The sequence below is a fragment of the Heloderma suspectum genome, chromosome 1 (genome assembly GCF_057233095.1).
Source record: "Heloderma suspectum isolate Gila_16-S chromosome 1, 16-S_ref, whole genome shotgun sequence".
NCBI classification, from domain to species: domain Eukaryota; kingdom Metazoa; phylum Chordata; class Lepidosauria; order Squamata; family Helodermatidae; genus Heloderma; species Heloderma suspectum.
This window is the reverse complement of record NC_139458.1, coordinates 430795879-430822166: the sequence shown is the minus strand read 5'-3', so window position 1 is coordinate 430822166 and position 26288 is coordinate 430795879. Positions and strand designations below refer to the sequence as shown.

At 47.5% G+C, this 26288-nt stretch overlaps 1 long non-coding RNA gene across 1 annotated transcript; it reads right to left on the bottom strand.

Annotated features, from left to right (window-relative positions):
* Positions 1–10251: 10251 nt before the first annotated feature.
* Positions 10252–25752, bottom strand: LOC146360299 (uncharacterized). The gene is made up of 4 exons (XR_014787499.1): positions 25599–25752; positions 17761–17845; positions 14512–14641; positions 10252–10466 (listed from the first exon to the last, which is right to left on the bottom strand). It is a non-coding gene; the product is annotated as an uncharacterized LOC146360299 (long non-coding RNA).
* Between the last annotated feature and the right edge of the window lie 536 nt (positions 25753–26288).

Genomic DNA, 26288 nt, shown 5'->3' with positions numbered 1-26288 from the left:
GATTTGAGTTTCAAGGGCCCGTAAAGCTTATCACACAGAAAAGGAGATGTTTTACAATCCGGACAAGTCTTCTTTGGCTCAGATTAAATGAGTCATAGGTAGGAATGTCAGAGAATTCCGCCACGGATCTCGGTGAGGCCGAATGCCAGTGCATTTGGCCCCCCGAAATCTGTGGCGGAATGGCCTGCCACCCCCCCGCCACCCCGCGGATCCTCCCCTGGATGAGACATACCTGGGACGGATCTTCCAGGCGGTGGCGGCTCCAGCGGCAGCGGGTGGTCTTCCGACTGGCTGCCGCCACTGCCGTTCCCAGGCTTATGTGAAAAAAAAAAGACGTGATAGGCTACGTAAAGATTTACGTAGCCTATCATGGCTAGGTTTAAAAAAAAAGACAAAAAAGACGTGATAGGCTACATAAATCTTTACGTAGCCTATCATGGTTGGGGGTGGGTTTAAAAAAAAAACAACGTGTATGCAAATGGCGGCGGCTACAGCCGCCATTTGTGTTCCTTCTTTTTACCGTCTTAATCTATGTAAAAATTTACGTAGACTATGATGGCGAAAATCAAGGGGAATTGAAATAGCGTAGCGGGCGCTATTTGCATCCCCTTTTGATTCACCGTTTTAGCCTACGTAAAGATTTACGTAGGCTAAAACGGTGAATGAAAAAGGGACACAAATAGCGCCCGCTACGCTATTTGCATTCCCCTTGATTTTCACTGTCATAGTCTACGTAAATATTTACATAGATTAAGACGGCCAAAAAGAAGGAATGCAAATGGCGGCGACCGTAGCCGCCACCATTTGTGTATGCGTTTGTTTTTTTGTGTGTTTTTACCCAGAGCTCTCCACGGCCGGAAATCCGGCTGCGGACGGCTCTGGCCTGGCTGGGCTGGGCCTGGCCAGCTGCTCCGCAGAGCTGCCGCGGAGCACAGCTGGCCGTTCAAGGATTCCAGGGGGAGGAACGGAGCTCCTCCCCCCCCGGCCAGGATTCCGGGGGGAGGGACAGAATGCCTCCCCCCCCCACCATCCCCATAATCCACGAAAGGTTCGTACATCCCTAGTCATAGGCAACAAGTTTATATACTGCAGCTTCCACAATATATGGTGCTCAGAGTGGGTCACAAAAACCAGAGCTATGATTATAGTATATCTCAATACACTATTCACTCAATTCAGGTCCATTTAAAACATATCAAAAATATAAAAAGCACAGGTCAGTTAACAATATCCAGCTCATTTGTTTAATATATGTGATTCCTGTTCAAAAACTAATAGAAATAGGTTTAAAAACAAAGCAAAACGTTATACTCACATTAAACAACTCATTTCACTTCAAACTAGGAGTTGACAAAGACCTTCCATTTCCCGGCTTCCCTTTCCCCCCTTCCAGTCATGTCGCATTTGCAGTGAGCTGGAACACTGCTAGTCCTGGGCCCAGTTTCTTCAACATGGCCTGAGATTTGCTCCACAGAAATCTGAGTGTCCATTGGTTCACATTAATGTGTATTAGGGATGCTGGAGAAATTCAAGATGGGCTAAAATGAGCTCTGATTTCTAAGAAGCCCACTGTGGAATCTGCTGTGCAGAGTCTGTGGACTTTCAGGTTTTTGTTTTACTTTCCCAAAATGTACGCATATTTATTCATAGGAAAACACACATGTTTCCACTGAGGAAAAGTTGAATGGAATGGGAGATAATATGCTACATGTTACATATTAGGGATGTACAGATTCGCCACTGTCTGTTCCGATGGGGAATCCACCTGGGGGGGGAGGTGATCCTTTCCTCCCCTCCCCCCAGAATCCTCCAGAGCAGCTCCGCTCCACGAGGATTCTGTGGAGCTGCCTGGCTTGAGGGCCACTTACCTGCTGGACCTGTCCCATTCTCCTCTGTGCAGATTGCCATTTTAAAAGAAAAAAAAATGGTGATCAGCAGGATGTGCCCATAAACTTATATGCAAACTAGAGCCGTGAATCTTGCGTATAAGTCTATGTGCCCATAGACTTATATGCAAGATTCACAGCTCTATTTTGCATATAAGTCTATGGGCACATCCTGCCGATCGCCATTTAAAAAAAAATGGCAATCTGTGCAGAGGCGAACGGGACAGGTCCAGGAGCAAGCAGCTGGAGCCGTTCCATGCAGAATCCTCCTGGAGTGGAGGTAAGTGGAGCTGATCCGCCACGGTTTCCGGAAGCCGGATTCCAAAGAATCCGGCCTCACTTGAATCCGCAGCTGATTTCTCTAACATCCCTATACGTAGTAAAGTCAATTGTGTAAATTGTTACGAAACATCTTAAGTAATTATTTGCGTATTTTTCCGTGTGACCAACAAAAACATAATTAGCATCCATCTGTGAGTGAAGGATGGAACAAAAGGCACCTGAGAATCCATGAAACACAGGTGGAGCAGATTTTACACAGTTGGTACATCCCTAGTATGTATAGACAAAAGAAAGAAGCTGTGCTTCTTCCATTGCTAATGGTGAACCACACCTCCGAGAAAATATGGGAGAATGTTCCCTTCCCCTGGAGAAATATAGTGAAATGGGCCCCACAATTCCTCCGCCTACAAATAAGATGGATAATTTCCAGAGGCTAATCTTGCACAACTGTATGCTTGGCTTCCATGTTCTCTATTCAACAGACAGCAACAGCAGCATAGACAAGGAGATCCACTGGATAGCCATTCCATCACTGTGCCACTGCAACTAATAAACATGACACGGAGAGACACGTACAGGATCCCATACTCTTCAGAACCTAAGACTTCCCGATGGGTGATAATTTTGCTTCTTTAGTTGCATCAGCTCCATTTAATCCTTTGCATGTTCAGGAGTTTAAGGTCCACTGCATTGAATAGACCTTAAACACAAAGAACTAAGTATAGAATGTAAGCCCCAGAGTCATGCCGTTTTACTCAGGCATTGTGCAGTTTGGGATGGTGTGGTCAGCCGTTTGGGGCTCAACGCCTGGTGATTTCTTCCTGGCTCAGCCCCCTGGATGCCAGTTCACGGCCACACATGCTTACCCTATTTGGCTCATGCCCATTTGGGCAAGCATGCGGCCATCCGCTTCCTCCCTGAGCCGCCTATCCCTGCTGCCACAGGAATGAGGACAGGAGAAGAGAGAAGAAGCGCCTTTCCTCTCCTCCTCTATCCCTACTACCACGGTGGTGGTAGAAGCAGCAGGGATAGGCCCCGGTCTTTTATGTAAGCATCTGACACTTACGTAAAATGACCAGGCCTACCCCTGCCGTCAGTGCCACAGTAGCAGGGATGGAGGACTTGGAGAGGAGCTGAGCTCTCTTCTCCCCCTCCCATCCCCACTACTGCAGCCAACTGAGCACTGGATGTTTGGTGCAAGTGTTCCCTTCACCCTGAAGAGGCCCCTTCAGGGAGGAGGAAACACTTGCGCCAAATGGCCAAGTTTAGATTAGCTGGCCTGGTCATTTTGCGGAAATGCTTTCTTCTCCCTGAATGGGCCCCTTCAGAATGAAGGAAACATTTCTGCAAAATGAGGGGGTGCTGCCACCACTGAGAAACTGTGCCTCCCTCAGCTGGTGCCTGGCAGAGAGAGGCATGGTTGCTCGCAGCAGCAGGAGGGGAGCCAAGAGGTTCCCATCCTGCTTTGGCCACCTTTGCCGCTGCTGAGCAGCCTCGCCTCTCTCTGCTAGGCACCAGCGTGTTCTTCCTTGCAAGGAAAGCTTGATGAATTGACTGACAGGTGGCAGAGGCAGGCTGGTGAGCAGCCATGAGCTTTTGCCGAGCGCCGCAGACCTTCCTGCAGCTCACCCCGCATGTTCACAGGGGTCACATAAGGGGAGAGTATTCGGAGAGCAACAAGCGAGGTGGGTGTGGGAGGGTTCGGCCATCCCTATGTGCGGTCGATCACACTCCTTATAAAGCTCCAGTGTGGATCCATTAAAATGTTACCACTCTATGCACAGAAGCTTAGCTTTGTTCTCCTATTGCATTGCTGAATATTATGCCAATAAAATGTAGATGCCACCCTGAATGAGCTCTTTAAAATGTGTTTGTTTTTTTAATGAATCAAGATATTTGCAAACACATTCTGTCAAGAGCAGAGAGAATTAAGACAGAGTCATTGCAGGTCAAATTATGCTGCATGTGTCAAAAGAAGCTGATCCTGACTTAATAATATGAGGAATGGCCCACAATATCAAATATTGTTGTACACCCCCAACCTCTAATACGGGTGCTCATCTTAAGGACCTCAGGCAGCCTGGATGAGTTGTAGCTCACTGGTGGAGCACATGCTTTTCTGCCTGGCATCTCCTGGTAGAACTTGGAAAGATCCTGTTTGAATCTCTGGTGGGGATGTGCAAATCAGCAAAACCCGAGCTCACCGAAGTTCTCCAAATTCTGTCTTGAAGCTCGTTCCACCTCAAGTGCGTATCAGATTGCAAGCCACATTTTTTTTAAAAAAAAAAAGCATTTTTCAAATGTACTCATTTTGAAATGTACACATTTTTTACTCATTCCAAAATACGCACGTTTTTGAAATGGACACATGATGTCAAATACTTCCTTCCTTCCTTCCTTCCTTTCTTTCTTTCTTTCTTTCTTTTGGTCTACAAATCACACTGCAAGCTTGGAAATGTATGGACTTTTACTCTGGACTGTGTCTGAGTCCATGTTCAGTCCAGAAGGTGCAAACTGGCAAATCCTGGAAAAAAAGAATTGTAACTAAGCTTGGCCGCACTCACCCTGCCCATGCTGTGCACTGCTTGCCAGACCCCTGCTGGCTGCCTGACCCTGTTCCCTGTGTCTGGCGAGCTGCTGGGCGGTCCACAGGTGCCTGGCGAGTGGCATGTGCTGTTCAGCTGCTCCTCTGAGCTGCCATTTTGTGGAAAACGGCAGCTTGTCCTTTTACATAAAGGGCCCTTTTACGTACGTAGGCCCATTTAACGCAAAATGACAGGTGCACACCGAGTTGGGCAAGTGAAGGGGTCTGTGGACTGGTATCCAGGGGGCTGAGATAGTGAGAAACCACTGAGCCTTGAGCTCCAACCGGCTGCCCCCAACACCCTTAACTGTAATGAATTTCTCATACATCCCTAGTCCCCGGAGAGCTGCTTCCCACCAGTGTACACCCGACTGGGCATCCTGCAACCCTCGACCTAATTTCATGCATCCCTTGGACTCATTTCAAAAGCTCTCTGGATGTGATCAATTCAGATTTCTGCCAAGAGTAATCTCTGCCCCACCTCACCCCCAGCACCCTGCTAGGTAGGGAGGAAGAGGGAAAGAAGGGGGCAGAGCGGTGTCAGAACCTCTCCATAACATGGCATACCTCTCCATAGCACGACAGGGGTTATATTTAGCTTGCTTGCAAGCTAAATGTGACCCTATTCGTGCTCTGTAGCAGCTATGGAGTGTTAAAATGGGCAAATTTGGCTTAAAAACAAAGTAAATGTTAACCCTGTCAGCACTCCATGGCCACAACAGAGCACCCGTGTGTGTGTGTGTGTGTGTGTGTGTGTGTGTGTTTGTGTGTTGGGGGTGAGGCAGGCCAATAGCTACCAGGGGTGGTAAGGAACACATGAGGTCCTTCGACTGTGTGTTGCCCACACGTTTTAAAGGAAAGTGTGAGGTGATCCTGGGTTTGTCTTACGTAGGCCAACCCCCTGATGGCCATGCATTCGGCTATCATATAAATGGGCCATGTCCATGTACTGATGTACACACGTAAGGCTACTCCATGAGAGGGGGAATCCCAGGTGTGGAAGAGCACAACACATGTAGATTGGTAGGTGTGAGGGCCCTTTGTGCAGCCACTAAGCATCAGGTCAGAGGAGGCATGGCCAGCCAGCATGTCAGCAGCTGTGGGAGGGACTATGGAGGGTGATTCATAGATTCATAGAATAGTAGGGTTGGAAGGGGCCTACAAGGTGATTCTATAACACCTTCACATGTTCATTTAATGCCCTCACACGTTCATTTAATGCATGAAGGGTGAGGGCGAGTGACACACACACCCTCTTGTTGACACAGGATTTCATGGAAGCTATCACTTTGGCAGACAATGGATTACTTCTTTGTGTTCTCTGCGCAGTTTCCCTCCATCCTGTTTGATTGCCAAAGGGTTTTGGAGGGGTGCTTCATGCTTAGCTCTTTTCGATGATGCCACAGCTAGATATGTCATCTGTAATCCTAAAAACCCAGTCTACACTACCACCTGGAGTCCAAGGGATAAAATGAATATTTGAGCCGGAAGCCAGCTCCAATTCTCTTGCTGCAACATTACACTCCAACCTCTTGGGTGGAACATGGGTGTGAGGGTGCTGTTGCGCTCATGCCCTGCTTGTGGGCTTCCCGTGGGCAGCTGGTTGGCCACTGTGGGCACAGAATGCTGGACTAGATGGACCGATCCAGCAGGGCTCTTCTTATGTTCTTATGTTCTTCTATATTCTTTTTTTTTTTTTCATTACAGACACACATTTCTTATAAAATAAAAATGGGTGTACCGGCTTTTGATCCTGGATGTGGCATATAGCTCTCAGAACGAGTAGCCATCGATAGCCTTCTCCTCCCTTGTCCCCTTTTAAAGCCGCCCAGCTTCTCTTGCGCCATGCTTGTTGCTGACCCATTTCCTAAACAGCCTTCTTTAGTATTGTTCTATTTCCTTGCTTTGTCTCAGCCTTTGGGGACTGTATCTGAGGTAGGGATGTCGTACTTTTAGGGCCCGTTTGATTCCCATGACTCCCCCAGCTTGGCTTGCCCTTGTGAGCTGAGCCAGGGGTCCACCCCGAAAACACAGGGACTTGCCTGGGGTTCCTCCCCCCCCCCATGCGGAATGTGCACACTCCACCACAGCAGCAGCAGCGGTGGTGAAGCAGCAGAAGAGCAGGAAGAGAACACTCCTCTTCTGCCCTTTCACTGTGGTGGCAGCAGTGGTGACGGTGTGGTAGCCGAAGAGTGGAGCGGGACGCTGCCCTCCTGTTTCTGGAAGACAGAAACGGAACTCAGCGTGATCTCGATAGGCTGGAGCGCTGGGCAGGAAACAACAGAATGACGTTTAACAGGGGTAAATGCCAAGTTCTGCACCCAGGAAAAAGAACCCACATGCACAGTCACAAGACGGGGGATACTTGGCTCAACAACACGACAAGCGAGAAGGATCTTGGAATTGTTGTCGATCCCAAGCTGAATATGAGCCAACAATGTGATGTGGCTGCAAAAAAGGCCAATGCTCTTTTGGGCTGCACTAATAGAAGCATAACTTCCAAATCCCGGGAAGTACTAGTTCCCCTCCACTCAGCACTGGTTAGGCCTCATCTGGAGCACTGTGTCCAGTTCTGGGCACCACACTTTAAGAAGGATGCAGACAAACTGGAGAGGGTTCAGAGGAGGGCAACAAAGATGATCAGGGGACTGGAAACAAAGCCCTATGAAGAGAGACTGAAAGAACTGGGCATGTTTAGCCTTGAGAAGAGAAGAGTGAGGGGAGATAAGATAGCGCTCTACAAGTACTGGAAAGGTTGTCACAGACAGGAAGGCCAGGATCTCCTCTCTATCATCCCAGAGTGCAGGACAACAGAATAATGGGCTCAAGTTACAGGAAGCCAGATCCCAGCTGAACATCAGGAAAAACACCCTGACTGTTAGAGCAATACGTCAATGGAACCAATTCCCTAGGGAGGTGGTGGGCTGTCCCACACTGGAGGCATTCAAGACGAGGCTGGACAGCCACCTGTCAGGGATGCTCTGACTTGGATTCCTGCACTGAGCAGGGGGTTGGACTCAATGGCCTTGTAGGCCCCTCCCAACCCTACTGTTCTATGATTCTATGATTCTATACCCTCCACTCTTCCACCACCATGGTGGCATGCAACTCTCATCCCTCTGCCATGGCAAACCCCAGCAGAGAGAGAAGGACAGTGGTTTTGTGGCAGCAGCATGGGAGGATGAGAGGGGAGCACCCTGGCACTCCCCTCTCATTCTCCTGCCACTGCTGCTGATCCTCCACACAACTGTTCTCTCTCTCTCTCTCTCTCTGCAGAGGTTGACATTCATGCAGCAGTGGTGGGAGGGTGCGGGGAGTGCCACTGTCCATGGTGCTCCCATCCGACCATCTGCCACTGCTGCCTCCATGCAAAGGTGGAAAACCCACCAGCTGGCCCAACTTGGCACAGGCCAAGTCGGACCAGCTGGCAGATGTCAGGCCAGAGTCCAGTGTGGTCAAACCGATGGAAGGTCGCTGAGCTCCACCCCTGAAAAGGATTCCTCTGACATCCCTAACATGAGGGGTTTTGAACACTTGGCTGGGGAACCTTTGTAAACAGTTTCAGGGAAACCATCTAAGACTCCTGACCAATCTATCGGAGTGGTAGATATCCATTTCTCTTATAGCTGGGAATCTAGAATGCTTCCATTAGCCAGGCTGGAAAGGGTCCTGGAGCAGGTAATGGTTTAATATTGGATATGCTTTCTCTTATATTCTATTTACCATCTATTATGCCTAAGTGAACGCAATTCGTTTTTAAATTTTGGTCTTTTTTATCACTGCCTTTGTGGCAGTCACATTGTAACAGTTTCATTTATTGTGTTTTAATCATTTTTAATGCAATGTATTGTTTGTTTTATACCATGGTTTCGCTATTTTTCATGGATATCTATGACTTTCGCCAGTTTATCTGTTCTTTCAATAAATTTTCAATTGGTTTCATTTTTTCATGTGGTTCTCCTTTCATGGTCACTCTCTTTATGCCAATGAGAACTCTCTCTCTCATTCACTGTCTTCATGATGCATTAAAACCATGCTACAACATGCCATGACATGATTAGATGTCTTGATTCATAATGTATGTGGTGCTGTCCTGTGTCGGGTTCTGATCACCACACCTTAAAAAGATATTGTTGAGCTGGAAAAAGTGCAGAAAGGGACAACTAAAATGATCAAGGGGCTGGAGCATTTCCCCTGTGACAGAAGGTTACAGCAGCTGGGATTGTTTAGCTTGGAAAAAGGAGGGTAAGGGGAGACATGATAGAGGTGTACAAAATGATGCATGGTGTGGAAAAGGTGGATAGGGAAACATTTTTCTCCCTCTGTCAAAATACTAGAACCTGGGGTCATCCTATGAAGCTGATTGGTAGGAGATTCAGGACAGAGAAAAGGCAGGAGTTCTTCACACAGCATGTAGTTTAACTATGGAACTCACTTCCACAGGATGTAGTGATGGCCACCAATTTGGATGGCTTTACGAAAGGGTTAGACAAATTTCTGGACTATCAATGGCTACTCGTTGTGACAGCTATGTGCTACCTCCAATACCGGAGGAAGTATTCCTATGTGCATCAGTTGCTGGGGAACATGGGCAGGGAGGGTGCTGTTGCACTTGTGCCCTGCTTCTGGGTTGGCCACTGTGTGAACAGAATGATCCAGCCTGGCTCTTATGTTCTTATGGCATAGTGATGCAACATTGCATCAGTGTAAGGATATGTCAAGTTGCTGTCTATGTACTAACTTTATGGGGCGAGCAGACCTCTGTGATTGGGCAGACCGACTTAATGGCCTAAGGGTAGGGTCCCATATCCAATGTTTCCCTTCTGATCATAAAAGAGCTTTTAATCCAGCAGAGGCGTATGCAGGCATAAAGGAGGGGGGGTGATTATTGGCAATTCTCCCTTCCTTCTGTAGTCACTTGAATCCCCAAAAGTTATGCTCCAGAGGGTTGGGGGACCCTTCAGAACAGCATGGAGGGTGGTTGGAGGCTGCAAGGTGTATTGGCAAAAATCACCTCACACCTTCCATTAGCAGAGGCCTTGTCTGGACCGGGTCAAAAGCCCTCCCGCAACTGGAAGGGCAGCACTAGATGAAACCCCCAGTGTATTATGAGAAATGCTATACGTTATGATGCACCCCAAATTGTTTAAATGCAAACTGATTTTTCAGCAAAAAAGGAGGGAATTTTGAACACTACTCCTCTTTTTCAGTGTGAAACTTAGCAAATATGGACCCTAGATTCTTTTTTGATGAAGGGCAGTATAAAAAAGTTTTAAATGCATAGACAAATTAATGAATGCATTATTTCTATACATCCCTAATGAGCAGCAAGTCACGTTCTGCTTATCCAGCGTTGCAGATTTGTTTGGCTATAGTCATTTCAGGGTTTTTGATTTGTTGTGTTGGTTTCTTATGGGGAGGACTAAGACAAGCTACACACACGCCAGCCTACACACACACAAGCACACCGAGGTATGAGCAGAATACAAAGACAGGCATGCCCAAATTGCACAGCAACTTTATGACCTTTTAGAAAAAAAACCTCAAATATAGATTTATTTCTGCATTTTCAGCTGCTGCCAGTATTTGCTAGGAGGCCAGAAGTCTGGTGAGACAGCCTGGTACTTAAGCAGACAACAGAGAAACTTCAAGCATCACGTTCCATCCCAAGATTCCATTCAGGAGACTAAGAATATGGCTACGTGGCCAATTTCCTGCAAAGAGAAGAGAGTCTGGGCAATTTTACTCCTGTGGAAATACAATTATGTTACTGTCACCTATAGGTTTACCATGGCAGAGCAGAGGAAGGGGTGGGAGTCTATTAGGAGGAGCCAATGAGGTAGCAGACAGAGGTTTGTTCATAGGGATGTACAGAGTATGTGAAACCCATTCTGTCTGTGCTTCATGGATTGTCAGCTGCCTTTCTTTCTGTCATCTGCCCATCAATAGAATCAGATTTTCCCCAAAATGTGTGCAAATTCGCACTTGCAAAAATGCACGAAATCCCCCCAAATGCACATTTTTACGCTTTAGCCTATGGCCATTTAAAAAAAAAAAATAGCATATTTTTTCTGTGACTAAATTTGCACAAAATTTGGGAAAGTTAGGAAAACGGTCCACAAGTCTGCAGAATTCGCCCAACCGGGGGGGGGGGGCAGTCTGCCATGGAATCCACAGGTTGGATTAATAAAAATCCAAACCAATTTGGTTCTGTTGAGGATGTCTCCAACCTCCCTTTTTGTTTGCTTAATTTATATCTGGCCCTCCCACAGATATTACCAGGGCACCTTACAATACATTTGAACAGTTCCCCGTTATATTAACCCATAAGCACTGTTGCCATGGAAATGTGGCTGCAAACTGATATTTCCCTTGCCATCGCTTCCACAGGGATTCGTTCTTCTTACAAAATTGCTTGTATGTGGTGAGATACTTAACAATTGACAGTGCAACAAGGGGAAACGTAACACAGGCTTGCATCCAGACGGTGCATTGCAGAAATGTATGTCAGTCCCACCCATGCAATGGGGAAATTCAGCTTCTGATCTCATGACCATCCTCACACACACACCCCGAATACCACACTGTACACCATTTAAAGGTTTCCCTGTTCCTCAAGTGTGGGAGCACATGGGGTTGTAGCAGGAAGGAGGAGACAGGAAAGCCAGGATGTAGTGATGGCCACCAATTTCGATGGCTTTAAAAGAGGGTTGGGCAAATTCCTGGAGGAAAAGGCTATCAATGGCTACTGGTCCCGATGGTTATGTGCTACCTCCAGTACCAGAGGCAGTGAGCCTATGTACACCAGTTGCTGGGGAACATGGGCAGGAGGGTGCTGTTGTGCTCATGCCCTGCTTGTGGGTTCCTGGTCAACAGCTGGTTGGCCACTGTGTGAATGGAATGCTGGACTAGATGGACCTTGGTCTGATCCAGCAGGGCTCTTTTTATGTTCTTATGTTCTTAAGCCCATCACACTAACAGAACTCATTTTATAAATCCCTGGATCCAAAAAAGGTAAAGGTAAAGGTGTCCCCAACCAGTCGTGTCCGACTCTAGGGTGCGGTGCTCATCCCCGTTTCTAAGCCGAAGAGCCAGCGCTGTCCGAAGACACTTCCGTGGTCATGTGGCCTGCATGACTGAACACCAAGGTGCACAGAACGCTGTTACCTTTCCCGCCGAGGCGGTACCTATTTATCTACTTGCAATTTCTTGCTTTCGAACTGCTAGGTTGGCAGAAGCCTGGATCCAAACCACTGTGTTAAAAAACGACACAGGTTTCACCATAAGGAGTCAATATTGAAGAATGGCAGGGATGCTTCAGACACTGGTGGAGCGTGGAGGTCTGTTTAGTTCTGGGATTTCGAGAATTAGAGTGGCCTTCTGAAAGTGGCAACAGTAAGCCCTTGGGCCCATCAGCACATAGATCAGACAGCTAGGGTTGGTGCGGATGCCTGATTCCATCTGGGAATCTGGCAGAACCCCCCCTATCCACCCCCCAAGCCCTGCTCACCAAGCCAATGCCCCCACTTGCCCCCTGCCTGCACTCGGCGATCAGTCCATACTCATCCTGGTGGCCTCACTGAGCTCTGCCATCGCCATTTTTTGAAAAATGAAATGGCGATCGCAAAAATGCATATTTGTGTATGCAAAAATGCACAGTTTTGCAGAAATGCACATTTTCGCTCATACCCAAGTATGTGCATTCGCAAATATGCACATTTTTTGATTGCCGTTTTTTAAAAAAATGGTGACCGGCTGACCGCAGAGCTCAACAAGACTGCCAGGGTGAGAGGGGACAGGGGCCTGTGCAAGGTCTAGATGTGTCTGAAGAAGCTCCCTGGCTGTGGCCATGGGCATGTTTGACACATAGCATATTCATTGTTTTTACTCTGGAAGCACAGTACAAGTTTTCCGTTTTAAAATGGTGTGGCTTAGTTCCTGGCTTTTAAAATTCCACTCACAGAAGAACCCCTTCCATGAGTGCAACACTTCCTGTGCTCACAGAGCAAAACATTAGGCTCCAAGCCTTTGTGGATTTCCCCCCACTGTCTGCAAGTACTTGCAGCTATCTCTGAACTGCCATATTCCTGCATTTTGTAAGAGAGCAAGCCAGGAACAAGCTCCCATTATTTTTAGGCAAAAAAGGTGGACAAGTGAGAGAGGGCAGCCAGAGAACACAAACGGGGGTGGGTTCACACATCTCTACTGACAGCCGCCTATAGAGATGGCTTAACAACAGGTCCTTGTATTCACAGTCAAAGCACACTTCGCACTTGCCTCTGGCCCACCTGGAATAACAACCTGACTTTCTGGGGTTCCCCAGATGGCCACACCCCTTTCCCTGGCCCCACCCCTTTTCCTTGACCACTGACCATGTGGTGGTTTCCTGGCTATTGTACTTCCCCCACCGCAGCTCTAAAAGGTCAGGATGCCTCTCCTGAGGATTATTGAGTGGCAGTAAGAGCTTTAAGGTAAAGCACGCCAGTTTGTTTGGCATTTCGGGCCTGCCCCTTTTGCCTTTGGCCACGCCCCTTTTGCCTTGGGTCCCGCCCAGCACTGAAATGCAGCCCTGAGAGCTTCTCTGAAATTGAATGTGGCCTTCAGGCTGAAAGAGTTTCAACAGCCCTGATCTAGTTAATATGGCCCCAGGAGTCCCATGTGACTTCTTCTGAAGAGCTCACTGTCAGTTTTGATGTCTAGTTTTTGCCTAGCTTCCCACCCTCCATCTCACAATGTCCATGAAATATAGGGATGTCACAGGAGTCTGGGAAGGGGGTAGAGTCTGGCAGATTCCCACCTGCTCACACCCCTGGACCCCCTCGTTGAGCCTCCGCACTAACCTGGACCCCACTCACCAAGCAGCCCCGTGCCCAGTGTGTGGGTCTGGCAGCTGCCTGGTCCCTTGGCAAGCTGCCATTTTGCATAAAATGATGATCCCCGGAGTCCCTGTGGCTGCCCACCAAGCGCAGGTTCTTCTCTCCTTGCAAGGAGGGCAGAATGTGTACTTGGCAGATGACTCTTGTCTCTTCCACCTCTCAAGACTTGACAGGTGGCAGAGGCAGGAGTCACCCACCAAGCCCTCGTTCTTGCTTCCTTGAAAGGTGAGGAGAACAAGGGTTTGGCTGGCGACGAGGCTCTGGAATTTCTGCATTCTTAATGTTACGTAAATGGCCCCATTATTGCCGCCACTTACGCAAACATTAAAAACACTGAAGTTCCAGAGCCACCATTGTTGCACAGAATGGCAGGTTGCTATGAGGGAGGGTGGCCCCGTGGCTTTGTCAGGCATTCACCAGGCCATCTGGAAGCTCGCATGGTGCTGGGAGCAGAGGCAGGTGGTGGCAGCAGCTCGGCGAGCACCCGACAAAGCCAGACACGGGTGAATCCGTCCATCCCTAATTAAATATTGGTGAAATCAGCGAAGAATGATAAGGTGAGCTTCATAAGCTTTTCAAATGGTTTTAAGCACTCCACCATAAATGTATTGTAGAGTGCAACCCAAATCATCCTCAGTCGCACTTCAGCGATCAGATCTGTAATGCAATGCTGCACAAATTTTACACTCTGTAAAATTTCCAAATTCAAATTTCTCCATTCCCCCCCCCTCCCACTGGGGATGGGGACTTCAGAGTTTGTTTCTGAAATATTTCTTTGAAAAGTAGCCTGTGTGTCCAAACAATAGCACACACAGACACACCGGCACAAATATTTGCATTCAGTGTGGTATAATCTCATTGCTATTTGCATGTTCAGACTTACTTTATGCAGCAAAACCTTTTATCTCCACATCTCCCAATGCGCTGCCAAGGATCATGCAAACACGTTGCAAGCCTGCATTTTCCATTTGCCTCTATACAGGTCCTGGCCCTCCGGATGTCAGTGATAAATCCTGCATAAGCAAAAGGCAGAGTAAGAATGTTCGAGGTTTCCCTCCCCACTAAAGTCATATTTCCATGCTTCAGTTCTTACTCTCCCGCCATCTGGCTCAACCCATAAAATCTGAAGGGAAGCACAGTCTGGTCTCTGCCACCAGCTAAGCCAGGGGTGGGCAGAGAGTAGATCCCCAGATGTTTGTTCCTGACAATTGGCCATGCTGGTAGAGTCTTCTGGAAGTTGATGTCCAAAACATCTGGAGATCTACCCTCTACCCACCCCCAGGAGGTCATAGGGGTGGCTGCCTTCTAGGAAGGTCACCATGGCAAAGGAGAGACCAGTCTGCCCCATTCATAGGCAAAAGAAGGAGCAGCTGCATGGAGCTTGATCCCCCACCACCACCACCACCACCATCTCACCACCAGAAAAAAACATTCCACTCCAATTGTCAGATGCCACTGAACTGGAGAGCAGAAGGGCAGCACACTTTGCCATCCATTGACCAGGAGATAAGGGGTTGCTGGGTTGTGTGGATTTGGTGTGGATGTGTTATTATAATGTACTGCAAGCTGTCTTGAGGGTCATTCAATTGAAAGGTGGGACACAATCCCTACAAATAAATAAACAGGAACTATACAGAATCAGGATGGGCTGGTGGTGGAACCTGGAACAGGAGTGAGATCCCTGGGATGATAAATTATCTCTGTCCCACTTGCCCCTCTAGAGGTTGGCTCATGGCTGGTTGTACTGATGTCACTGGAGTACACTGTGCTGGAGGTGATCATGGAAATTCTAGCTCTGGCAGCCACAAGCTGTGACAGTCCCTTCATACTTCTGCATGTGTGAAGGGACTATCACAGATTGTGTCAATCCTGCAGTCATCAAGTGAACATGCATGTCTGTAGGGATGGCGGAGAAATCCGCCACCGACTCCAATGAGCCCCCCGGATTCTGTGGCGGAACGGACTGCTCCCCCCCGCCACCCCACGAACTAATGTCGGGACAGACCCTACCTGGCGCCGGCTGGTCCAGGTCCATCCTCTTTGTTCCGCAGCCATCTGCGGACGTAAATTGCATCTGGCGTAGCGGACGCCATTTGCATCCCTGCTCTTTTTGTGATTGGCTACGTAAATATTTACGTAGCCTATCATGGCAAAGAGCAGGGACGCAAATGGCGTAGCAGATGCCATTTGCGCCCCTGCACTTTGCCATGATTAGCTACGTAAATATTTATGTAGCCAATCAAAAAAGAGCAGGGACGCAAATGGCATCTACTATGCCGGACGCCATTTGCGACTGAAGCCCGGCAGCAGACGGATGTCCGGCTGTGGACGGCCCCAGTAGCTCTGCGGACTCACCATGGAGCAGACTCAGCCAGGGAGGATTCTGGGGGAAGGGACAGATCGCCTCCCCCCCAGCAGACCCCAGAGTGGACTGGTAAGTGGGGTTTGTACACCCCTATATGTCTGAAGAAGTGATTTTTTTTTGTTACATTTGCCCACAACCATGCCTGCATCACTTCATACATAACTAGCTATTGGGGGTTGCAAAATAAAGGGGAAATGGGAAATACCGTATGTCACTGGAAGAAGATAGAAAATAATCAAAGAGTTGAGGGTTACTTGGAGATTATCTAGTCCAACCCCCTGCTGAGGTAAGAAATCAGTGATGAAATGTATCCATGATGAAATTCCTTGTTGGGTTAGACAACTTTGGCAGGGGGTTGGACGAGATGAACTTTGAGATACCTTCCAACTCGGTGATTCTATTATTGACATCCCACTATTCCTCCAGTGTGGAGGACATGCTGGCGTACATGGTTTCCAAGGTGATTCCTGGGAATGAGCACTAGACCAGCTTAGTTTCTGTAATTTGGCTGCATCGTGCACATTCAGACCATGCCATGGGATCTTAATTCCCTTTATTCAAATGTATGCAGGGAGTGGAGAAAGTGGATAAGGAGACATTTTTTCATCTCTGATAATACTAGAACCCAGGGTAATTCCATGAAGTGACTGGTGGGTGATTCAGGACTGATAAAAGGAAGGGCTTCTTCACACAGTGCATAGTTAAACTATGGAATTCGCTACCACAGGAAGTAGAGATGGCCACCAGCTTGGATGGCTTTAAAAGGGGGTTGGACAAATTCCTGGAGGAAAAGGCTATCCCTGCCTGCTGGTCTTGGCTATGTGCTACATCCAGAACCAGAGGCAGTGAGCCTATGTACACCAGTTCCTGGGGAACATGGGTGGGAGGTGCTGTTGTATTTGCGCCCTGCTTGTGGGTTCCCAGTCAACATCTGGTTGGCCACTGTATGAACAGAATGCTGGACTATATGGACCCTTCATCTGATCCAATATGGCTCTTCTTATGTTCTTACTATGTATGGAGACCATCACCAGCAGCCTTGCCCAGCTCAGCCCAGCCTGTAATTCCCCCCATAGCCCCCTTCCAAGGCTTTCGTTCCCATCTGGGCTCACTAGTTAAGCTGTGGAAATCACTACAACAAGATGTAGCAATGGCCACCATGTTAGATGGCTTTAAAAGGGGATTAGACAAATTCATGGAGGAGAAGACTATCAATGACTACTAGACTGGATGGCTATATGCTACTTCCAGTATCAGAAGCTGTATGCCTATGTACACCAGAGGATAGGGAACATGGGCAGGAGGGTGCTGTTGCACTCATGTCCTGCTTGTGGGTTTCTCACAGGCAGCTGGTTCACCACTGTGTGAACGGAATGCTGGACTAGATGGACCCTAAGTTTGATCCAGCAAGGCTCTTAATAATGTTTAAATGGAACATACCTGGAGTAGCCAAGAGTAGCAACTTCTTATGATCCTATGGCCGAGTACAGGAGGGCAAAGATCTTCCCAAAATGGGAGAGTGGGCTTTCAGCACAGAAGATAAGGCTGTCAATGGCTACTATTCCATGCTACTTCCAGTATCAGAGGCAGTATGCCTATGTTCACCAGGCGCTGGGTAACATGACTGGGAGGGTGCTATTGAAGTTGTGTCCTACTTGTGGGCTTCCCACAGGCAGCTTGGCTGGCCACTGTGGAACAGAATATCGGACTAGATGGACCCTTGGTCTGATCCAGCAAGGCTCTTAATAATGTTTAAATGGAACTTACCTGGAGTAGCCAGGAGTAGCAAAAAAAGGAGGGTAAAGAAAAGGAAGGATGCCATATCTGAAAGTCGCCTTGTTTCTCAACACCCCTGAAAGACAGAAAGTGAGTAGAGATGGTTGAGAAATTCAGTCAATCAAGGTTTGTTTGTTGGGGTTTAAAAAAAAAAAATTACCTGATCCACACTTCCCAGAAATGGACACAGAAATGGACACAATTTGCAGTCGGAAATCCTTTCCAGACTTGTGATGTGTTGCACACATTTGAAAAATGTACCCCCAAACTGCGTACATTTCTAAAATGTGCACAAGCATACTTCAGTTAATGGGGGAATGTGTCCATTAATGCATCCATTAATGCATCTTTTTGTAAAATGCGCACAAATATACAGATTTTTTTCCATTTTTAAAAAAAATCAGAACAAGCTTGGAATGGATACAGAGGTGGGGAAAGGTGGAAGTCTGTGGAAATGGAGTTGACAGATCTGCCCAACCCTACAAGACAGCCAAAGTGGTGCAAATTCTGCTATTTATATGGGGATTGTTTATGTAGTTTTAGTTAGTTAGTTAGTTAGTTAGTTAGTTAATTTCTATATCACCTAATGACCAAAGCTCTCTGGGTGGCTAAAACCATGAAGTACAACATAAAACAATATAAAATATGAAAGCTTAAATCTACAATATAAAAGTACAACCAGAATAAAACCTAGCAGCAATGCAGAGATTTGATGATTTAAAGCCTTTGATTGTGTGGATCACAACGAACTGTGGCAAATTCTGAAAGAGATGGGAGTACCAGACCACCTTACCTGTCTCCTGAGAAACCTGTATCCAAGAAGCAACAGTAAGAACCAGACATGGAACAACCGAGTGGTTCAAAATTGGGAAAGGAGTACGACAAGGCTGTGGAATGTGTGTGTGTGTGTGTGTGTGTGTGTATATATATATATATATATATATATACTGAAATGTTTAGCTTAAAATATATGTTTAATACTCTGCTGTTAGTCTTTCTATCTTTCTATACAAGAAAGAATAAAAAGTCTTTGTATTCTTTCTGTATAAGAAAGGTAGAAAGATGAACAGCAGAGTATTAAAAATATATTTTAAGCTAAATGTTTCAGCTTCTGCCCTCATCATTAGCTGTGCTGTTAAATGGGGATCGGGAATGGCTGTAGAGCTTCAAGCCTCGGGCCAAATCTGGTGTCCCTGTCTTGCCCTCTGGGGTTCCCCAGCTGGCCACTCCCCCTTCCTCTAGCCCCACCCCGTTTCTCACAACCACCACTTGTTCTGTTGTTTCCTGGCTCTTGTGCAGGTTTCCCCCCATTCTATAAGATTGAAATGCCTCTCCTAAGGCTGAGTTACTGGCAGTAAGAACCTCAAGCTAAACTATGCTGGTACTTTGGGCATTTTTGGCCCCACTCCTTTTGCTTCCTCCCCCCCCCCCCCGAATGTGGCCTCTGAGAGCTTCTCCAAAATGGAATTCTGGCCTCGGGCTGAGAAAGGTTCAGCACCCCTGTTTCTATTTCACACAACACCGTATTGGGAGCAAGATGGCCTAGTCTTATTCCAGATGCATTATGGGGGAGAGAGAAGATGGCGGCCGTTGTGGCACTCTCTGTGGACAGGGCTGTGGACGTGAGAGGACATTCTTCCCACAGCACTAGTGCGGATTTTAGTTTTAATGTATTCATTTTTATTCATGACAGGTCTATACCACCCAATAGCCGAAACTCTCTGGGAGGTTCTCAGAAATTAACGGTCCTGCTTCTCTTAATTAGCCCTGCTGCTCTTGACTCCTTTGCCTGGCAACAGAAGGACTGGCAGTGACTTCCTGCATGCAAAGGGGGTTCACTACCAAGGGCGCAGGGCTATCAAGCCAAACGGAGCCGACCAGCCCTCTCTGCTAGGGGTGTACGAACCGCACTTAACTGAGTCTGCTGGGGGGTCCACGGGGGGGAGGCAATTCGGTCCTCCCCCCAGAATCCTCCCCGGCCACTGCCAGACTTCCGGCCATGGCCAGTCTGCATCCGCAAATGGCATCCGCATAACAGACGCCATTTGCGTCCCTGCTCTTTACCGTGATAGGCTACATAAATCTTTACGTAGCCTATCACGTTAAACAGCAGGGACGCAAATGGCATGGCGGATGCCATTTGCATCCGCAGCCCGGCTATACAGCCATGGTGGCCATATCACTGGGTCTTCAGAGCTGGTGGCAGGGATGATCCACCAGCGAGGTCTTCGCGCTGGAAGGCAAGGAAAACCGATCCTCCACAGACTTCGGGGGGCAGGATTCAATGGAATCCGGCCTCATTGGGGTCCATGGAGGATTTCTCCAACATCCCTACTCTCTGCCCTGTCCGGAACAGCCGGGTCTATGTGCAGCTCCCCTGTGTGGTGAACCTTTGAACTGCAGGCGGCAGCTTCTCAGAGAAGTATCCTCAGGCCCTGGGCTAGCACGGACCACCCAGGCAGACCACTGGATCATCCTGGCTAGGAAGGAGTATAAATGTCTTCCTGCTCCACTTGAGCCTGGCTTGAGGAACAAGACCCTCCTGAGCTCTGGTATATCCCTGCGGTCTTGGCCAGTGGAGGCCGGTGGCTCCGATTGTGGTGGGGCTGTGAATCAACTCCTCGTTTCAGTCAGAACCAGACAGAACTCTAAAGGAGCTATCCAAGGTGCTGAACCCATTTGGGGGGTTCAGCACCTTGGATAGCTCCTTTAGAGTTCTGGTGTCCCAAATTCCTTGGCCCCCTCTTTCCTTAAGCGCTCACACACACACACACACACACACACAATGAGAGGCTTCAATCTCACACCTTTAATTCATTATTCACAGCTTCATTACAGATGCAAATCCTCAAAGACTCTCTGGCTACAAAGGAATGCCTCTAGGGAATTCAAACGGAATCGCTGAAAGTTGCCGCAGTTTGAAAGGGGGGCTATCTGGCTAGGCTAACTTAGGGAGGGAGGTCCCGGCCCTCGTGTGATGCTTCCTGCGTAGCCTCTCACACATCACTCCAAGTCGACCATCTGAGCGCTGCTTCTGATGTTTCCCTCTTAGTTCTACGTTGCCGCCTCGCATCTCTTAGGTCACAGTCCTCAAGCCCCTCCTCCTCCTGCTTGCTACTTCTCACAGAGGGGGGCGAGGAGGAAGCTTCAGGCCCGGCCATCTGGGAGTTGGTAACCTGAGAAGCACGCCATATCTGAACTGGCTTGTGAAACTGCGTCCCCCAGTTCTGGCAGCTCCTCTTCTGAATCTGAGCTGCTAACTATCTCCCTGAGCTCGGAATCAGTCAGGACATCTGGCTAGTTCTGGCTGAATTCTAGAATGGATTCACAGCTCCGCTGCAATCAGAGCCATCAGCCTCCCCTGGTCTTGGCTTGCTCCTGTTTTGCCTCCAGTTCTGATTTGCTTTTTTGCTCCTTGCTAGGGATGGCAGAAAATTCTGCCACAGATCTCAGTGAGGCCGAATGCCAGAGCATTTGGCTCCCTGAACTCCGTGGCGGAATGGCCTGCCGCCACCCCGCCCCCCTGCAGATCCCCCCCCGGGACGAGACTTACCTGGGGTGGATCTTCCGGGCGGCGGCGGCTCCAGTGGCGGCTTTGGCGGAGGCGGCGGCGGCAGCTGGTCTTCCAACCGGCTGCCGCTGCTGCCATTTCCAGTGTTGGGGGGGGGAGATGTGATAGGCTATGTAAGATTTACGTAGCCTATCATGGCTAGGTTTTTTTAAAAAAATGACATGATAGGCTACGTAAATCTTTACGTAGCCTATCACGTCTGACTTTTTTTAAAAAACGCGCGTACGCAAATGGCGGCAGCTACAGCCGCCGCCATTTGCATTCCTTATTTTGGGCCGTCTTAGTCTACATAAATATTTACGTAGACTAAGACAGCAAAAATAAGGGGGAACGCAAATAAAAAAAGATTTACGTAGCCTATCATGGCTGAGTACAGGGACGCAAACAGCGGCGGCTATGGCCACCGCCATTTGCGTCCCTGCTAGCCAGCGGCCGATGTCCAGCTGCTGGTAGAGCTGGCTGGCGGCTCCACGGAATCCCTGCAGAGCGAAGCCGGCTGGCTAGGATTCCGGGGGGAGGGACGGAGCACCTCCCCCCCCCAGCGGAACCCAGCAGAGCCAGGTAAGGGCAATTTTGTACATCCCTACTCCTTGCTCCTGCTATCTGGCTTGCTTCCCGGCCCTGCTTCCTTATTTGTCCCTGGGTTCTGGCTTTTATTCTTTGCTCCTGTCTGCTCCCACAGCTTTGTGCCTCCTGGCACAGCTCTGCCTCTTGACCAGGGTCCAGGCTTGACATCTGCCTGCTTCTCCATCTGCATGCCAAAGGGATGTCAGAGCCAAGCTTGATTCAGCTTTGCTGGCCGAAAAGGGCTCCTGTGGCTTTAAGAAGACGTAACAGGGAGAATCTTGAAGCCTTCAGACTTCCCCATCCTATGTCTGCCAGGGCAGAAGGAAGGGCAACTAGGGATGGGCAAAGTCACTGGAGTCCACTTCACCCGCTGGACCCCCACCAGCTGCCCAACCCTGTTTGGCGCACTGTGCAAGATGCCAACTGTCTGCAGGCACCCAGAGAGCAGCGAGCAGCATCCCCCCATCCTGCAAGCCACCATTTTGCATAAAAATGGGAGCCCAGCTATTTACGGACATCACCATTTGCATAAAATGGAGGCTTTAAATAGCTCCATGTATGCAAAATTACAGGCACCTGTAATTTTGTGTAACTGGAGCTATTTACAGCTGCCATTCTATGCAAATAGCGATTTCCGTAAATAGCTGAGCTGCCATTTTTACACAAAATGGTGGCTTGGGGACAAGCAGGGAGCCCCACTCAATCAGGGAGCCCAACTCAGTGTGCGCCAAGTCCAGCAAGCACGGGGATCTGCGGACTGGCATCTGGGGGGGCCGAGCCGGTGAGAAATTGCCAAGCTCGAGCCCCAACCGGACTGCCGCGACATCCCTACATGCAATGCCAGTCTTGAGCTTTCCACACCACTATGTAAGACTGTGGTGTTAACAGTCATAATGTAAGCCAATAGGGGAACAAGGAAATCCACAAGAGAATTTGCATCAGAATCCTCCCCACACAAAATGATCTCAGATCTAAAATACGCAAGGCTTGTTTCGCAACAGAAGCAGCAACTGTTGCAATAGAAGCACATTCTTGCTGCAATGGACTGTTAGAATCACTGCTGAGCCAAATGTTCTCCAGTTAACACTTTCAGCATGAGAAGAGGGCTTCCAGAGAGAAGGGAGTTTCCTCAAAGATGCCCCAAAGCTTACCCTTTCCATGCCAGTTCACTGTTGTTCAGAGCCCTAAACAGCTTCAGCTGCTTTTGTTTGGAAAATAGCCCTTCTGCCCAGCAACAGCAGCAACACTGCTGAGGACAAACAAAGCTAATTGAGAGTGAAGGCAGTGTTGCCTGAATAGGGCATGCCATCGTTCTCAACTAGCTTTGTCTGTACTCAGTCCTCATGTCACCAAATCTGATTGCAAGGCATAAGAAGGCGCAAGGAATAAGAAGGGGTCTTTCCCAAACAAAAAGGCACAGGAGCTGCCATTGGTTGTGGATGCAAAGAGGCTCAAAACAGAGCATTGCTGCCACATGTATGGCAAGTATGGGGGAGTGCAGGCACTTGATTCTGTCAGGAGGTAGAGTGCAGCACCCTGCTCCACAAAAATAAATAAATGTAAAAAAATGGTGGAATATGCCCCCCCATCACAAAATATGAATGTAACACGTATTGTTGATGAGAATTCATTGTATTTCATAGGAGTGCTATTCCTAATAACTTTAAGTATGCTAACTGTACATGATCAGTGATAGATGTGATTAGTTCTGTGTGTTGTGAGATCTGTAAGCATTGGAAAGTATTCTTGGAAACGAGGCAAAGAAGGTTGCCACAAGTCAGATGGTTAAGTCTGAGAAGTAAAAAGCTCATTACCTCATGGGGAGATGAACCATTGCAAGGGAGTTTCTAAAGTCACCAGTAAAGCTGGCTTTAACGAAAGGCCCTCCTGAGATCAAGAGTAAAAGCTCTAAGTCCAAAAAGTCAAGATGCACAGACGTGTGTTTAAGATAAATGTGGGTGCAATCCTATGCAGGTTTAGACAGAAAAAAGTCCTATAACTCCCAGCATTCCCCAGCTAGCATGGCTGGCTGGGGAATACTGGGAGTTGTAGGACTTTTTCTGTCTAAGCCTGCATGGGATTGCACCCTAAAAGAACTAGAGCTATTATTGGGGTTAGATGGTAGAACTAGGAATAGTGGTATAACCAGGCCCAAAACATAAGATGAGGTCATCAGTGTAAGAATTATAAAAAGCAAGGCTTTTATCTGATTGCCCAGAATGATTCTGGGAGAATGAGAAGCCTACCAAACATGATTATCCCAGCTCTGCCAGTCATGCTTGCCAGATGGGTAACTGCAAAATCTTAATGATTCCTGCTTTGTTGGTTGAGAGGAATAGAACATGAATTTTACTTTAAAAAATATGCTAGCCACTATTTCAATTATGCGCCTAATCATCCCGATTGCGTTACATATAGTAATGTTTGACTCGTTTCATTATTGTAATGTTTTGTTATTCTTGAATACTGTTTGAGCAATAAATATATATATTTTGTGGTGCCACTTTGTGATGTTTGGCTTGAGAGATGTTTCAGAGACCACAACCCACATGTATTAATTCTTGAAGCCCAGAACACTCAGCTAGAATTCATAAATCTGTTTCTGACTAGGGTCTGTCCATATAGCCTCTGTTTTCTGTCTTGGTCAGGTGAGTCACAGACACAGTTTTTCAAAGAAGAGGAACAAGCTAGTCAGATGGAGCAGAAATGGGTCTCCATCTCACCAGCCCCACACCACCCAAGATCTCTGAAAAGTGGGACACATCCTACAAGTTATAAAGTCATTTCTTTGGCTGCCGCTACCAGCAAAGGTGAAGGTGGAGAGCTGAAATATAACAGCCAAGATGTTCTGGAGTTCATTTCCTTGCTGCTGCTTGCATACTGGTTCAGAGGGAAATGTCAGCACTGCAGCCCTTACGAACTCACCTGTTTGACGTGGACTCTTATGCTGCACTCTCATAACAAGAACAAGAGGCTTAACAAATTCTGTGTGGGCTGTTGGCTGCTTAGTTTTATTTTGTAGAAGAATTTACTTGTAATTTTATTGTAGTAAATCAAACCCACAGTAACTGATCTGAGAAGGCACGTGTGTACCTCCTACAGAATGGTTGCAGGACATAACAGGAACATTAGTGAGGTTTACTGGATTGTGAAGGGGAACAGAAGGTTCACCTAAACTATTGTCAGTGGTTCTTTGAAAGGGAACACCAAATCTCTCAGGGGGGGGGAGGAATACAAGAAGATGCTGAACAGGAGTGTTACTAAAATCCTTGTTGCACAGTCCAAAACTCTTCACCCACTGAGTCTTTTGACAAGAGACACAGGCTTTAAAAGAATAAAATGAAGGAGAGCTATTTATGAAACTGCACTACTAAATTGGCGTAACAATCATAGCAAAGTCTAGAATACTATGCTCACCCCTTCCAGAGTCCAGACAGCAGTAATACAGGTAGTCAATCTGAGTTGCTTCTATCTGGGGTCTCCCAATATCCCACAACAAATCTGCACAGGGTAGAAACTTGAGAAATCACAGCTGATGTCTGGAACTTTGGGAAGATATTCCAATTACTCTCTTTTTTCTCATCCCCCTTTTATGCCTTCATGATACAAAACTGAAGCAAACACATTCCTTGTATCTCCTTTGTTGATGGTTTCAAAGAACCTGTCTATTCCTGGATATGTCACTACTCACCCTTCCTTCTTGGACTTCATATTCCTCCTCTGCCAACAATTTCACGTATGGGGCTTATCATATTATGCACCTTATCTCTATGTTTAGTCAAGTAAACAGGTTCTGCACAATTCCTTCTTGGCTGTGTATTCTTTGACCTTCCCCTCTTCGCTGTGTTTATGACATCCATTACTTAATCCTTTTTTTTTTCTTTTTGCATGGGCTTGGCTCACTCTAATTGGACATCCTGTCTCCACAATATTCTTCTCCTCTTTCATTGATTGTCCAGTTATTATTCCAGTGGGCCTCATTTCCAATCTAGGCATAAGCATTGCATACGGAGAAGAGGAAAAAATTAACAACCATATTGGGAGCCATGAAGGGGGTCTGTGGAGAGTCTGTCTGAGGCTCATCTATTATTATTATTACTATTATTATTATTATCATCATTATCATTATCATTATCATTATTCAGCATCTAATCCTTTTGCTATTGGAGAAACATGTAGACACTATTCTGCCCAAATGTTCAGTTAAGAAACCAATTTGCTTCCTGCCCTCCTTTGTTCTGGCCTATGAGTACTAAGGCAGCGGTATAATTGACAAGCATCTTCTGAGCATGGAAGATGGAGTTCTCCTGTTTTATTGGGACTGTCAAAGGCAACTGTGGGAATGTCAGGAACAACTGAGTGATCATAGAATCATAAAATA